Source organism: Pongo abelii, chromosome 22, assembly GCF_028885655.2.
Source record: "Pongo abelii isolate AG06213 chromosome 22, NHGRI_mPonAbe1-v2.0_pri, whole genome shotgun sequence".
In the NCBI taxonomy this organism is placed as follows: Eukaryota; Metazoa; Chordata; class Mammalia; order Primates; family Hominidae; genus Pongo; species Pongo abelii.
Window position 1 is genome coordinate 12,855,570 of NC_072007.2, and position 15,230 is coordinate 12,870,799.

Consider the following 15,230-nt stretch of genomic DNA (forward strand, 5'->3'; position numbering starts at 1 on the left):
TCCTTTAGTACTTTAAATATTTATTGCTTCTCTCTCCTGACAAGTAGAGTTTCCACTGTAAAGTCTGCTGCCAGACGTGTTGGAGCTCCCCAGTATGTTATTTGTTTCTTTTCTCTTTCTTCCTTTAGAACTCTTCTTTATCTTTGACTTTTGGAAGATCTATGGAATGCTTTGAAGTAGTCTTTTTTGGGTTAAATCTGCTTAATGTTCTATAACATTTTTGTAGTTGGATATGGATATCTTTCTCTAGGTTTGGAAAGTTCTGTTATTATCCCTTTGAATAAATTTTTCTACCCCTGCCTCTTTTTCTACATCTTTTTTTAAACCAGAAACTCTTAGACCTGTCTTTGTGAGGCTATTCTCTAGATCCTCCCCTGCCTCTTTCTCTACATCTTCTTTAAAACAAATAACTCTTAGATCTGTCTTTGTGAGACTATTTTCTAGATCCTGTCGGCATGATTTGTTCTTTTTATTCTTTTTCTTTTGTCTCTTCTATGTATTTTCAAAGAGCCTGTCTTTAAGCTCACTATTTCTTCTGCTTGATCCATTCTGCTATTACATGGCTCTAATGCATTCTTCAGCATGCCAATTGCATTTTTCAGCTCAGAATTTCTGCTTAATTTGCTGTAACTATTTCAATCTCTTTGTTGAGTTTAGCTGATAAAATTTGGAATTTCTTTACTTTGTTTTCTTAAGTTTCTTTCAGTTTATTTTTAATACAGCTATTTTGAATTCTCTATCTGAAACGTCACATATCACTTTTTCTCGAGGATTTGTCCCCAGTGCCTTATTTAGTTCACTTGGTGAGGTCATATTTTCCTGGATGGTGTTGATGCTAGTAGATGTCCTTCAGTGTTGGGACATTAAAATCTTGGGCATGCAGCACCATGTGAGAGGTTTAAAAAATAAAATTTAATTAGAGAATAAGTGAGTATTTATTGTATTCTTCACTGTCTGGGTTTATTTGTAGCTGTCTTTCATGGGAAGGCTTTTCACATATTTGAAAAGAGTTGGGTGTTGTGATCTAAGCCATATCTGCTTTATGGGGCACCTTATACCCAATAATGCTGTAATTCTTCCAGACTCAGAGAAGTACCACCTTGACAGCCTTCAACAAGACCCAGGAGAATTTTCTGGGTTACTAGCCAGAGAATCTTTTTCCTTACCCTCATTTTCTCTCAAAGATACAGAGTCTTTCTCTCTGTTCTAAGCCACCTAAAGCTGGGAGAAGAAAGACACAAGCACCCGTGGCCACCACCACTATGACTGTCCTGGATCAGACCTAAAGCTAGCACAACACGGGTCTTGCTCAATTCCTGCTGCATGCACTTTCTGACAACTGCCTATGTTCACTCAAGGCCTTTGGTCTCTACAATTAGCAGGTGGCAAAGCCAGCAAGGCCTGTGTTCTTTCCTTTAGGGCAGTGAGATCCCTCAGTCCCTGGCTGGGTCCAGAAGTGCCATTCAGAAGTCAGGGCTTAGGCCACTTTTTAATAGCGTTTTTTTTTGTTTCTGTTTTTCTCTTGTAAATTTAAGTTCCTTATATTGAATATTAGATCTTTGTCAGATACATAGTTTGTAAATATTTTTTCTATAGGTTGTCTGTTCACTCTATTGATAATTTCTTTTGCTGAGCACAAGCTTTTAAGTTTAATTAGATCCCACTTGTCAATAGTTGTATTTGTTGTTTTTGGTATCTTTATCATGAAATCTTTGCCTGATTCTACGTCCAGGATGGTATTGTCTAGGTTGTCTTCCAGTGATTTTATAATTTTTGGTTTTACATTTAAGTATTTAATCCATCTTAAGTTGATTTTTGTGTATGGCATAAGAAAGAAGTCCAACTTCAATCATCTGCATATGGCTAGCCAGTTATCACAGCACCATTTATTGAATAGGGAATCTTTTCCGCATTGCTTGTTTTTCCAGCTTCATCAAAGCTTAGATAGTTGTAGGTATGTGGTCTTACTTCTAACCCCTCTATTCTGTTCCACTGGTGTATGTGTCTGTTTTTGTACTAGTACCATGCTGTTTTGGTTACTATAGTGCTGTAGTATAGTTTGAAGTCAGGTAATGTGATGCGTCAAGCTTTGTTCTTTTTGCTTAGGATTGCCTTGGCTACTTAGGTTCTTTCTTGGTTCTATATGAATTTTTAAACAGCTTTTTTCTACTTCCGTGAAGCATGTCATTGCTAGTTTAATAGGAATAGCTTTGGGCAGTACACCATTTAAATGATATTAATTCTTTCTCTCCATTAACATAGAATGATTTTTCATTTATTTGTGTCTTCTCTGACTTCTTTGAGCAGTGTTTTGTAATTTTCATTGTAGAGATTTTTCACCAACCTAGTTAGCTGTATTCGTATGTACTTTATTCTTTTCATGGAATTTGTGAATAAAATTGCCTCTCTGATTTGGCTCTTAGTTTGGCTCTTGTTGGTGTATAGGAATGCTAGCAAATTTCGTACATTGATTTTGTGTCCTGAAACTTTGTGGAAGTTGTTTATCAGCTTAAGGAGTGTTTGGGTCACAACTATAGGGTTCAGATAGAGAATTATGTTGTCTGCAAACAGAGGTAGTTGGACTTCTCTTTCTATTTAAATACGCTTTATTTCTTTCTCTTGTCTGATTCCTCCATGAAGGACTTCCAATACTATGTTGAATAGGAGTGGTGAGAGAGGGCAGATTTTGCCCATTTAGTATAATGTTGGCTGTGAATTTGTCATAGGTGGCCTTTATTATTTTGAGGTATGTTTCTTTGATACCTCATTTATTGAGAATTTTTAACATGAAGATTTGTTGAATTTTACTGAAAGCCTTTTCTGCATCTGTTGAGACAACCACGTGGTTCTTATCTTTAGTTTTATTTATGTTATGAATCACATTTTATTGATTTGCCCATGATAGACCAACCTTCCATTCCAGGAAAGAAGCTTACTTCACTATGTTGAATTAGCCTTTTGATGTGTTGCTAGATTCAGTTTGCAAGTATTTTGTTGTGGATTAGTGAATGGATGTTCATGAAGGATACTGGCCTGAAGTTTCCTTTTTTTGTTGTGTTACTGCCATGCTTTGGTATCAGGATGATTCTGACCTTGTAGAAGAAGTAGGGGAAGACTCCCTCCTCCTCTATTTCTTGAAATAGTATCAGTAGGACTGGTACTGGCTCTTGTTTGTACATCTGTTAAAATTTGTTAATCTATCAGGTCCAGGGCTTTTTTGGGGGGTTGATAGGCTATTTATTACGGATTCAATTTTTGGAGGTCATAATTGGTCTGCTCAGAGACTGAATTTCTTCCTGGTTCAGTCTTGAGAGAGTATATGTGTCCAGGAATTTATTAATCTCTTTTGGTTTTCTAATTTGTGTGTATAGAGGTGCTCGTAGTAGTTGCTGGTTGTTATTTTTATTTCCCTGGGGTCAGTGGTAACACTCCCTTCATCATTTCTAATTTTGTTTATTTGAATCTTCTCTCTTCTTCTTTATTAGTATAGCTAGTGCCCTATCTATCTTATTAATTTTTTCAAAAAACCCTGATTAAGTGATCTCTTGAACAGCTTTTCATGTCTCAATTTCTTTCAATTCAGCTCGGATTTTAGTTATTTCTTGTCTTCTATAAGCTTTGTGGTTGAGTTCTTCTTGCTTTTCTAATTCTTTCAGTTGTGATGTTAGGTTGTTAATTTGAGATATTTCTAATTTTTTGATATGGGCATTACTTCTTATGCCCTACTCTAACTTTTGTCCTTCTAGAAAACTCAGAACTATGCTTTCTACACCAATTCAAACTTTCTCAGTGAATCAACCTAGTCTCCCTGAGGCAAAGTTAGCAATTTTCCATTACACATGGTTCTCTTTCTCTGTAAGAATATCTAATGCAACAATGCAAGTGTTTCTTTCCCTCCTGGTAATGCGGGGAACTCCTTTTGGCTGAGACCAATACTTAAAACCTTGTTCTTTCAACATTAATGAAGATCTATATAGAAAGCCTCCATTTTTACAAAAAAGATATAAAAACACCAATTAAAATAAATATGAAATTATATGACATACAATTATATTGTGGAAAGACTGAATAAATAAGTCAACTAAGCTCTAAGAAAAAAAGATGATGATACAAAATGATATAGAAGTAAAAACCCGGGCTCGTATAGCATAATTAATGTATCAGTAAAGTATGTACATTGTAGAAGTGGCAGAAAGACAGCATAGAGAGTGAGACCTGACCAAAAGCTTTAAGGAAAGTTCTATACCCTTAAACGAGATTAAAGTGGACTCAGGAAAACATGGACCACATGAGGGAAAGGACACATGTTCCAGACGGGCCAAAGCTCAGAGCATCTCTACCTTCTCCAGGAGGAAAGGGGAGACAAAACAGCAGGCAGAAGACAGTACGGCTGGGTCAGCATAGGGCACCCAGGCCAAGCCATGTGGGCTCCATCGTACAGGTAGTGAGGAGCCACTGCCAGGTGGGCTTTATTCATTAGTTTGTTTTGTTTCCTTTAGTAATGAAGACAAGTGATCAAAGTTGACCTTTGTAAGTGTTGCTGCAGCTGAACAAAAAGATGGATAAAACCAGTGTTTTAAAAATTATGTTGTATACAGCACTAGCCTCAGTGAGATATTAGTAGAACACATAGGCACTCACACGCACACACACTCACACTGAGCCCAGATTATTCTGGCAAATTCCGGGTTAAGCAAACTAAAAGAAACATCTTTAGTGCTGGAGATCTTAGAACCTGGAATGTGGCTATATGACTCATAAAACAGCAAGGTTAAGACAGAGCATGCCATTTTTTCTCAGAAATGTTGAAACACTTTCCTTCCCTTGGCTGCATTGTCCTTCTTTCTCCTGATTCTCCATCAACCCCTTTGGCTGCTCCTTCTTGATTTCCTTTTTGAAAATATGCTGCTGCTCAGCCATTCTCTTTTCATTCCCCATGGATTTCTCAAGTGTGTTTCTATTCCTGCATTTTAAACTTACCTTGATTTTCCTGACACCTCTCCTTGTCTGACCCTCCCCTGTTCTAAGGCAGGTGTTCCAACTGTGTGTGCTTTTGGCATCCTGGGATGCTCCCAGTATGTTCCCTGCCACACTCCATCAGGTTTTCTCTGCAGACTCTGCGAGGGCAGCAGCCTTGTGTCTACCATTCCTTCAATACTCAGCAGATAACACAGAAGCTGACTCCATAACATTTAGTTGGCCAACTGAGACTAAATGTATGTTCCTCTAGATCTTAAAAAGTTACAGAAACATAGCACAGTAGTCAAAAAAATTCTCTTTATTCAGGAGTTCTCTATATATGTACAACAGTTTGAAGTTATTATTAAAGCAAAGTGAAAGAGAAACTGTCACAGAATTCCCTAAGATAAATTATTTTGCTTTAATCTTCAATTCATTATGTGAGATAATCAAGACCATGTGTTATTGTAAATATTTCTAGCTTACAACACAGTGACCTGATTTTTATTGTTTGAAATAACCGCAACATAAATCAGTTAACTAAAAATTGCATAAATAATCCTTTCAAATAAAATTCTGCCTAAATTTTACATTACTTATATGTTCAAATGATAATGAGCTCATAGCCTTTTCCAATACCTCAGTCAAAACATTGTACTGATTCTGGCTGGGGGAATAGTATCAGAAAGTTATTTTACAGATGGGGAAAAGGTACTTACGTGACATTGGCCTTTGCACTACTGTGCCCTTTTGGGTCAGGAAAAAGCTGTTCCCTTAAAATCCTAAAAGCTCTTCTGTCAGGTCTGAAGGGTGGGTGGGAAACACAGTTTTTCAAATTTTAGCCACAGATGTTTTATTCCTGGCTTAAAGCAGTGACTAGTTAGGGCCAGTAGAAGAGCCTCTGATGTTTCTTTAGAAGCGTGTGCCAGAGAACATCTTCCTGAAACACTCCTTGTCTCTGCCCAAAATCACCTTAGGTAGGAAAGCCCAAACTCAGCAGGCTGAGGAGATCCAAGGGGATCACTGAGCTCTGAGGCTTATAAGAGAAGAGAGAGAGGTCTAAGACTTTTTGTGTATAAATTTATGGGTTCCAAGTGCAATTTTGCTGTAAGCATGGATGGCATAGTGGTGAAGTCAGGGCTTTTAGGTATCCATCACCGGAATAATGCACATTGTACCCATTAAGTAATTTCTCACTGTTCCCCCCTTCCGTCCCCTCACTCTGATGAGTCTCCATTATCATTCCACTCTCTACATCAATACCTACACATCTTTTAGCAACCACTTATGAATGATAAAATGTGATGTTTACTCTGTGTCTGGCTTGCTTCACTTAACAATGGCCTCTAGTTCCATCCATGTGTCTGCAAAAGTTATGATTCTATTGTCTTTTTATGCCTGAATAGTATTTCATTGTGTATATTTTCTACATCTTCTTACTCCAATCATTTTTTGATGGACGTTTAGGTTGATTTTATATCTGTGCTACTGTGAAGTGTTGCAACAAATATACAAGTACAGTTATCTTTCTGATATATTGATTTCTTTTCCTTTGCATAAACACTCAGTGGTGGGATTGCTGAATCAGACAGAGCCAATAGACGAACAGTAATGGTGGTCAATCGTCAGCTAGAAACAAAGTACTTAGCAAGGCTTGAAAACACCGAAACTCTGAGACCACTGACCTTCAAAAACTTCAACAGCCCTGAGTGAAAAGTCCAAACACATTTATCTACCATTCAAAGAGGCTTTATTGTCTGTTCTCTGGGCGTCTCAGGAGTCTCTTTTTACCACACTGTCTATATACTGCATGAGCCATTTATATGAATCTATCTGACACTCCAAGGCATCTTATACTATATATTCAACTATTTATCCCTAGTAACTAGCACAGTCCTGGCATATAATTTGCCACTAAACTTTTGCAGAATTAAGGAATTATCTTGTATCCAGGTTCCAAGTTTTAAGGTGATTCTTCACTAAAAAAAAGTATTACAGTTCACAATCTACTTCCTTTTTTATAAATGGGATCGATTTTAATCTTATCCTCTAATAACATTACTTTCATTTACTCCCATCTAAATATACTGTCCTAAGAGAGCAATAAGAAAGAGAGTTGAAGCTGGAGCTGGAAGAATTGTACATGGTCCTGTGATACCCTACCTTGTTTTAACCTGAGTGACTCTCTCCTAGGGGAGACAGAGAAGGACAGATTCCATTTTAGGTTCTTCACGTGCAGCCACATTTACCTCCCTCCCTTAAGGACATAACTAGTGTAAACTGACTCAAAGCACGTCCAGGAATGCACTTACTGATAAGATATTGAGGCAAGCTACACCAGCAGCTCCTGGGGACGCCTTTGGTGAATGGCACCCAAAACCCCTGCATTTCTTTCTTAGAGATAGTTTAAGCCCCTGCACCTGGAACTGTTTATTCTTTTTGTAACTGCTTTTGTAGCCAATTAACTTTTTTTTAACTTTTTGCCAGCTCTGCTTCTGTAAAATTTCCTTCAGCTAAACTCCCTTCACCCCTATTTAGACCATGGTACAAAAATAAAGCCAGCCCCTTCCTCGGGACCCAGAGAATTTTGAGCGTTAGCTGCCTCTCGGTCGCCAGCTAATAAAGGACTCCTTAATTTGTCTCAAAGTGTGGCGTTCCTCTATAACTCGCTTGGTTACAACAGTCTATACTGCTGCCTGAGGTGCATCGCCCACCTGAGCTTCATCTGTTAGGTATGTCAGGGAAAATAAACAGGGTGAAAGTGGCCTCATCAGAGGACCCCAGATCTCTGGCTTCCCCATCTGGCAAGTGCACCTCTGTGAACAAAGACTTCAAAGCCAGACGACAAGAACGGCCCAAGCAGTCCACAGGGGAAACCTGGGCCCAGTGTACATCAATGCAGAGTATCAAGCACGGTATAACAGGCGCACAGTTGCCTATTCCTGTTCAGAGATGATTGCATCCCAAACACTGTAAAATGAAGAAATGCAGAGAAGCAGATGTAACTGAAGAAGACCGCAGGAGAAACAAGGAGGGACAACCACGACCTAGGAGGGCACCATGCCAGAGATGCGTGGACCCCATGCTAGGCTCAGTGCTTGTTATACTCTTGGGACCCAGTGCTTTCCTTCTCCATCATGTGGCATACTTGGCATTATTTGTTGTTTAAAATAGTATCCTTAGTTTTCACCTTTCCTAGGAGACACAGGGAGACCCTGTGGCACTGCAGGGTCTGGCACACAATAGGTGCATCACAAACATCTGCTGAGTTCACACACTCTTGCCTTCTCAAATCTTCTTGTCAAGTCTTCAGTGAAAACGAATTGCTGATTGAGGAAGAATTAAACTTTTAGAGACTCCTGGATCCACTGAAGTTTGAGACAAGGTGAGATTTGTTTACTGCCATATTCCTAGCTCACAGCATACTGTAGTCAATTTAAAAATGTTTGTTGAATCAGCGAGTGAATTGATTCATAGGTCATACTTAGCTATATATTTTCTGAGTAAAATTGATAAATTTAATAGTTTACTTCTAGTATAATTTTACTTTACTTATTCAACGAACCTGAGAATTCAACTAGGTTCCAGGCACATCACTGCTGAAGAAAAAGAGTTATAAGATGCAATTTCTGTCTACAAGAAAGCCACAGTCTAAAAAGTAGAAACATATGAACAAATTATAACAATAAATAGGATAAATTCAAAATCAGATGGGTTTGTTTCTATTTTAAACAGCTCTAGTCAGGAAGTGTTAGAAAGTTCTAAACAGGAAATGTTCCAACACACCATCTAAGCACGAAGCAGAAGACCCCCATAATTGAGTTTGCTGCCACCAACCCTAATAGCAAGAATTCCAATCCTGCTGCTGCAAAGTAAGTGTCACTCTGATTTTATTACTGTTGTGTAACGCAGTTTTAGACTCTCTGGTTGTCACTTAATGTTATAAAAAATTATGAAAGATAAAATGTTATTATGGTGTTGAGCCCATCCACTGCAGCCATCTCAACATCATACCAATTATAAGGCCTATCATTTAAAAAGAAAACTGTTAGTTTAACTTATTTATCCAAATATCAGTATTACATAAACATATTTGTCATCAGACTTTGTATTTATGGGTTAAATAGCATATAAAGATAATTAGAGTTTTAAGTTTACACTTTTCTGTTTCGCTCAAATTTTTTTCAAAATAGCATAATCCTTTCTAAACAATTGTTAGTATATTTTTTTAAATGAACATTAAAATGTATATTTTCCAAAAACAAAATACAGCTCCCATTGGTAAATCACGATGTTGAGATACAACAGACAATTTCTCTTGGGAATCATTTAATCAATCCTCACTTTCTCACTCTTTCCAGAAATGTCAATGGCTTTAAAATATGGAAGTATATTATACAACTAAACTTACACTTATTCAGTATTGTGCAATACTTAGTACTTGTTCTAGCTATCTCTTGCTGAGTAGTAAGCCATTCCAAAACAGAAGGAATTATTTATTTTTTAATATTGTTTATTGTTATTGTTTGTTTAGTAATTTTAACTAACGTTATTTCTCATGGTTTTGTGGATTGACGGGCAATACAAAAGTTCTCTTTCAGAGTCTTTCTTGCACTTGAGGTTGGTTGGCTGCTGCTGAGGTCACCTGAAAGCTCAACTAGGCTAAAGAACCTAGAGGGGTCACTCACATGGCTGGCAGTGCATATTAGCTGCTGAGTGTGATGCCTATCTGACCTCTCCATGTTACCTGGAGTCCTCACAACATGGTAGTTGGTCCCAAGACACACAGGAAAATACTACAAAGCTTCTTAGGACCTAGCCTTGGAGGTCCTAGAATACGACTTCTGCTCTATCCTATTGGTAAAGCAAGTCATTGTGACGAGCACAGATTCAAGAAATGGGAGATTCGACTCTACCTGTCAATGTAGACAGCAGCATGTTCATGCAGGGAGGAAAGAAATTGAGGGCATCATCTTGAAGACTATCATATCACACCATTATTCCAGCGAATGAACATTATGTTTCAGATGGGTGGTACTAGCTACTCTTCTCTCCCCCAGAAACCCAAGCTAGGCATGGACATATTGAAGACTATCATATCACACCATTATTCCAGCTAATGAACATTATGTTTTAGATGGGTGGTACTAGCTACTCATCCTTCCCCCAGAAAGCCAAGCTAGGCATGGACATGTTGAAGAGAATGTCAGCACCATTAAAAAAACTCTAGAAAAATCACATGTGATGACTGAGGTTAATTCAGCCTGTCAATTACATCTATATAATTCCCTTATTGTAACCCTCAATATGGTGAAACAGAATTGAATTCTACAAAAGTCTTTCATCTGTTTTCCTATGGAATAATTAACAAACCCAATAAATGTATAAATAGTATGAAGTCCAAATTTATTTTAGATTTTTACCTGTTAATTTCAAAGCTTATAGAAATCCAGAGAACTAATCATCATAATCCATAATGCCTGGACCAGAAGTCCTTGTTCTAAGAGTATCCTGTGGCATGCTAAAAATGTATTACTAACTCGGAAATTTAAAACTTTTTGGTTAGTGATTTTAAGAGAGATGACTAGCTCATCATCACAAATCACACAGATTAAGAATGGAGGTTACTCTGCTGAGTGGATTCATAGTGATCAGAAAAAAAATCACAAAAGAGGAAAGAAGATAGAGAAGGGGAAATATACTGTCAATCCCAACAATTACAGTGATTTTTCGAATGGTTTGATTTTGTATTTGCAAAGGAAAGGCAGCTTATTGTGATAGAATTAGAATCCCACTTCTATATCTTTTTTTTTTGAGACAGAGTCTCACTCTGTCGGCCAAGCTGGAGTGCAGTCGTGCGATCTTGGCTCACTGCAAGCTCTGCCTCCAGGGTTCACTCCATTCTCTTGCCTCAGCCTCCTGAGTAGCTGGGACTATGGAGGCCCGCCACCACACCTGGCTAATTTTTTTGTATTTTTTGTAGAGAAGGGGTTTCACCGTGTTAGCCAGGATGGTCTCAATCTCCTGACATTGTGATCTACCCACCATGGCCTCCCAAAGTGCTGGGATTACAGGCGTGAGCTACTGTACCCGGCTCATCTTCTTTTGAGAAGTGTCTGCTTGTGTCCCTTGTCAATGTTTTAATGGGGTTGTTTTCCCACCAAACATCACTAATGTTCAACATCACTAATTATCAGAGAAATGTAAATCAATGTGAGATATCATCTCATATTAGTCAGAATGGCTACTATTAAAATTAAAAAATAAATTCTGGTTAGACTTCAGAAAAAATGAAATGCTTATACACTGTTTGTGAGAATGTAAATTAGTTCAGCCACTGTGAAAAGCAGTTTGGAGATTTTTCAAAGAATTTTAAACAGAAGTACCATTCAACCAGCAATTCCATTGCTGAGTATATATCCAAAAGAAAATTAAAAATTCTACAAAAAGAAACCCCACACACACTTGTATATTTGTCATATTGCTATTCACAATAGGGAAGGCATGGAATGAACTTATGTGTGAATCAATAAATTGGATGGAAATATGTGCCACATATACACCATAAAATACTATGCACACATTAAAAAGAATACAATCATGTCCTTTGCAGCAACATGCATACGTCTGGAGGCCATTATCCTAAGGAATTTAATACAGGAACAGAAAACCAAATGCCCACATGTTCTTGCCAATAAGTAGGATCTAAACATGGCATACTCATGAATATAAAGATGACAACAATAGACACTGAGAACTATTAGATGAAGGAGGGAAGTGGGAGGGCAGGGGGTGAGAAACTATGGGTTCTATGTTTACTACCTAGGTGATGAGATCAATTATATCCCACATAGCTCAGCATCACACAATACACCCATGTAACAAACCTGCAAATATACTCCCTGAATCTAAAAATTTTAAGGCAGAGACAGAGTAAGAGGGCAGAATAGAAGCCTACACTCTCATCCCCCACACAAAACACCAAATTTCCACAACTCACTACATTCAAGAAGCACTGTCAAAGGGACCAAAAATTGTGTGAGCAATCACAATACCTGGTATTAACTTCATATTACTGAAAGAGACATTAGAGGAGACAAAAAAAAAAAAGACGGCCTAGAAGCATGGATGCCACCTCTTTTTCAACCACCAGTAGTGGCTACATGGTGCAGAGATAGTAAGTTTGGGAGAGGGAGAGCATAGTTTGTGAGGCTTTGCAATAAACTCAGTACTACACTGTCACAGTGAAAAGCAGAACCAGACTGTAATCAGCTGACATCTGCCAATGGGGGGTGCGTTTGTATTGGCCTGAGAAAGAGGAAAACCTCCCATGCTAGTGTTGGGAGCTTGAGCTTTTACAAGTCTTGCCATCATGAGTTGATGAGCTATTGGACTCTAAGAGAACTTAAGGGGCAATCTAGGCCACAAGGACTTCAATTATTAGGCAAGGCATACTCGGAGCTGGGCTCAGAGCCAGTGGAATGTGGAGGGTGGGGAGAATGGGGTCTACTGAGACAGCAGCCAGAGAAGCTAAGGGAGTGCTCACAACACCACTCCCCCACTCCCACCTAGCAGTAGCCACACAACACAGAGAAACCTGTGAATTTGGGAGAGGGAGAGCACAGTGACTGGAGGACTTTACGTTAAACTCAATGCTGCCATGTCAGTAAAGACCTGGCAGAATTAATCACCTGCTGACTAAAGAACCCCTGTACCCAGAATAAAAAACAGTGACAACCAGGTAATACACCATAGGCACTGGGCTCTGAGAAGTGCTAACTTCAGGGGTGACACAGTACATTTTTAGCTGTGGTAGCTACGGTGAAAGACTTCTGTTTGAAAAAAGCAGGGGGAATAGTAAGGGGAACTCTGCGTTGCACCTGATATACCAGCTCAAACACAGTGGGGTAGAGCACAAAGCAGATTCTTAGAGTCCCTGAGTCCAGGCCTAGGTCCTTCTTGGTCAGCATTTCTGCACTTGCCCTGGGCCAAAGGTCGAGTCCCAGGCATAGCAGAATTTATCACAAGCTAAATAAAGAGTAGTTGGGCTTTAACTGAGAAAGTGATGATGATTTGGTGGAAACCCCCCATGGGCCAGTACTGTTGGCAGTCATAGAAGAGGCTCTTCTGCCTGCTGCAGACAGGGGAAGGAAGAGTAGAAAATACTTTGTTTTATTCCCTAAGTGCCAGGTTAGCTAAAGTAAAATAGAAGAGCAGCTAAATTTTGAAGATTCTATGCTTTAATCTCTGGCTCCCAGGTAGCATCTGTGGACCCACCCATGGCTAGGGGAACTTGCCACCCTATAGGCAGAGGCACAAACCTGGCTGGCATTGCCACCTGTTAATCAGAGTCCTAGGGCTTTGAATAAACTTATATGGTAGCAAAGTAGTGGTTGCAGTGGGCCTTGGGTGAGACCAAGTTCTGTGCCTACTTCAGGTGTGAACAAGCATAGTCTCAGTGGTGGTGGCCACAGGAGTGCTTATGTTATGCCAACCCCAGTTCCACATGTCTCAGCACAGAAAGAGAGACTGCTGATTTGAGAGAAAGTAAGGGAAGGGAACAAGAGCCTCTACTTGATAAATCAAGAGAATTTTTCTTGATGTTAACCCAAGGCCACCAAGGCAGTACCTCTACGTGTTTGCATAAACTACTGTGCTATTGGGTTTGGGACCTAAGTCTCTTTCAATACCTGGAAAGTGTTCCCAAAGATAATGGGCACAAACAAGCCCAGATTGTGAAAACTACAATAAAGACTGAATTCGTCAATGCCCAGATACAGATGAACATCTACAAGTATCAAGGCCATCCAGGAAACATGACCTCACCAAACAAGCTAAATAAAGCACCAGGGACAAATCCTGGAAAAGAAAAGAGATATGTGACATTTAATACAGGAAATCCAAAATAGCTGGTTGAGGTAATTCAAAGAAATGTACAATATAACACAGAGAAAGAATTCAAAATTCTATCAGATAAATTTAACAATGAGATTGAAATGAAAAGAAAAAATCAGAAATTCTGAAGTTAAAATGCTATTGTCATACTGAAGAATGGATCAGAATTACTTAAAAGAAATGACCAAGGAGAAGATAGATTTAGTGAACTTGAAGCCAGACTATTTAAAAATACAAAGTCAGAGGAGACAAAAAAGAATAAAAAATAAAGCATGCCTATAGAATTTGAAAAATTGCCTCAAAATAGCAAATCTAAGAGTTATTGGCCTCAAAGAGGATGTTGAAAAAGAGATGAGTTGAACATTTATTTAAATAAATAATATTAAACAATTCCTCAATATTTGATATCAACATTCGAGTAACAGAAAGTTACAGAACATAAAGCAGATTTAACCAAAAGAATACCACCTCAAGGCACTTAACTGAACTCCTAAAAGTTAAGGATAAAGAAATGATTCTAAAAGCATCGAGAGAAGACAAACAAATAACATTCAGTGGAACTCCAATACATCTGACAGCAGACTTTTCAGGGGAAAAATTACAGGCTGGGAGACTGGCATGACATATTAAAAAAGCTTAAGGAAAAAAAGACTTTTACTTTAGAATAATGTATCTGGCAAATCATCCTTTAAATTTGACGGAAAAATAAGAACTTTTTCTGACAAACAAAAACTGAGGGATTTCATTAACACCAGACCTGTCCTACAAGAAATGCTAAAGGGATATCTTAACTTAAAAGAGAAAAGTTAGTGAGCAATAAGAAATCATCTGAATGTACAGAACTCTCTAGCAATAGCATATGGAAAAACACTGAATATTATAACGTGGTAATTATGGGGTGCAAAAATCTCAGATAGAAAGAGTAAACAGTAAACCAATAAAAATAACTACAACATATTTCCAAGACATAGACTGTAAAATAGGGAATGAAGATAAACAACAAAAAGTTTAAAAGAATGGCAGTACAGGGTTTTTATTAGTTGGTTTACTTGTTTCTTTTTTTATTATACTTAAAGTTATAGGGTACATGTGCACAAAGTGCAGGTTTGTTACATATGTATGCTCGTACCATGTTGGTGTGCTGCAACCATTAAGTCATCACTTAGCATTAGGTATATCTCCTAATGTTATCCCTCCCTAATCCTGCCACCCCACAACAGGCACCGGTGCATGATGTTCCCCTTCCTGCGTCCATGTGTTCTCATTGTTCAATTCCCACCTATGAGTGAGAACATGTGGTGTTTGGTTTTTTGTCTTTGTGATAGTTTGCTGAGAATGATGGTTTCCAGCTTTCTCCATGTCCCTACAAAGGACAT

The 15,230-nt window shown here is 38.4% G+C and overlaps 1 long non-coding RNA gene across 1 annotated transcript; it reads left to right on the forward strand.

Annotated features, from left to right (window-relative positions):
• Window positions 1-8,253: 8,253 nt before the first annotated feature.
• LOC134760816 (uncharacterized) lies at window positions 8,254-10,722 on the forward strand. The gene is made up of 3 exons (XR_010138813.1): window positions 8,254-8,344; window positions 8,695-8,831; window positions 9,550-10,722. It is a non-coding gene; the product is annotated as an uncharacterized LOC134760816 (long non-coding RNA).
• Window positions 10,723-15,230: the final 4,508 nt, after the last annotated feature.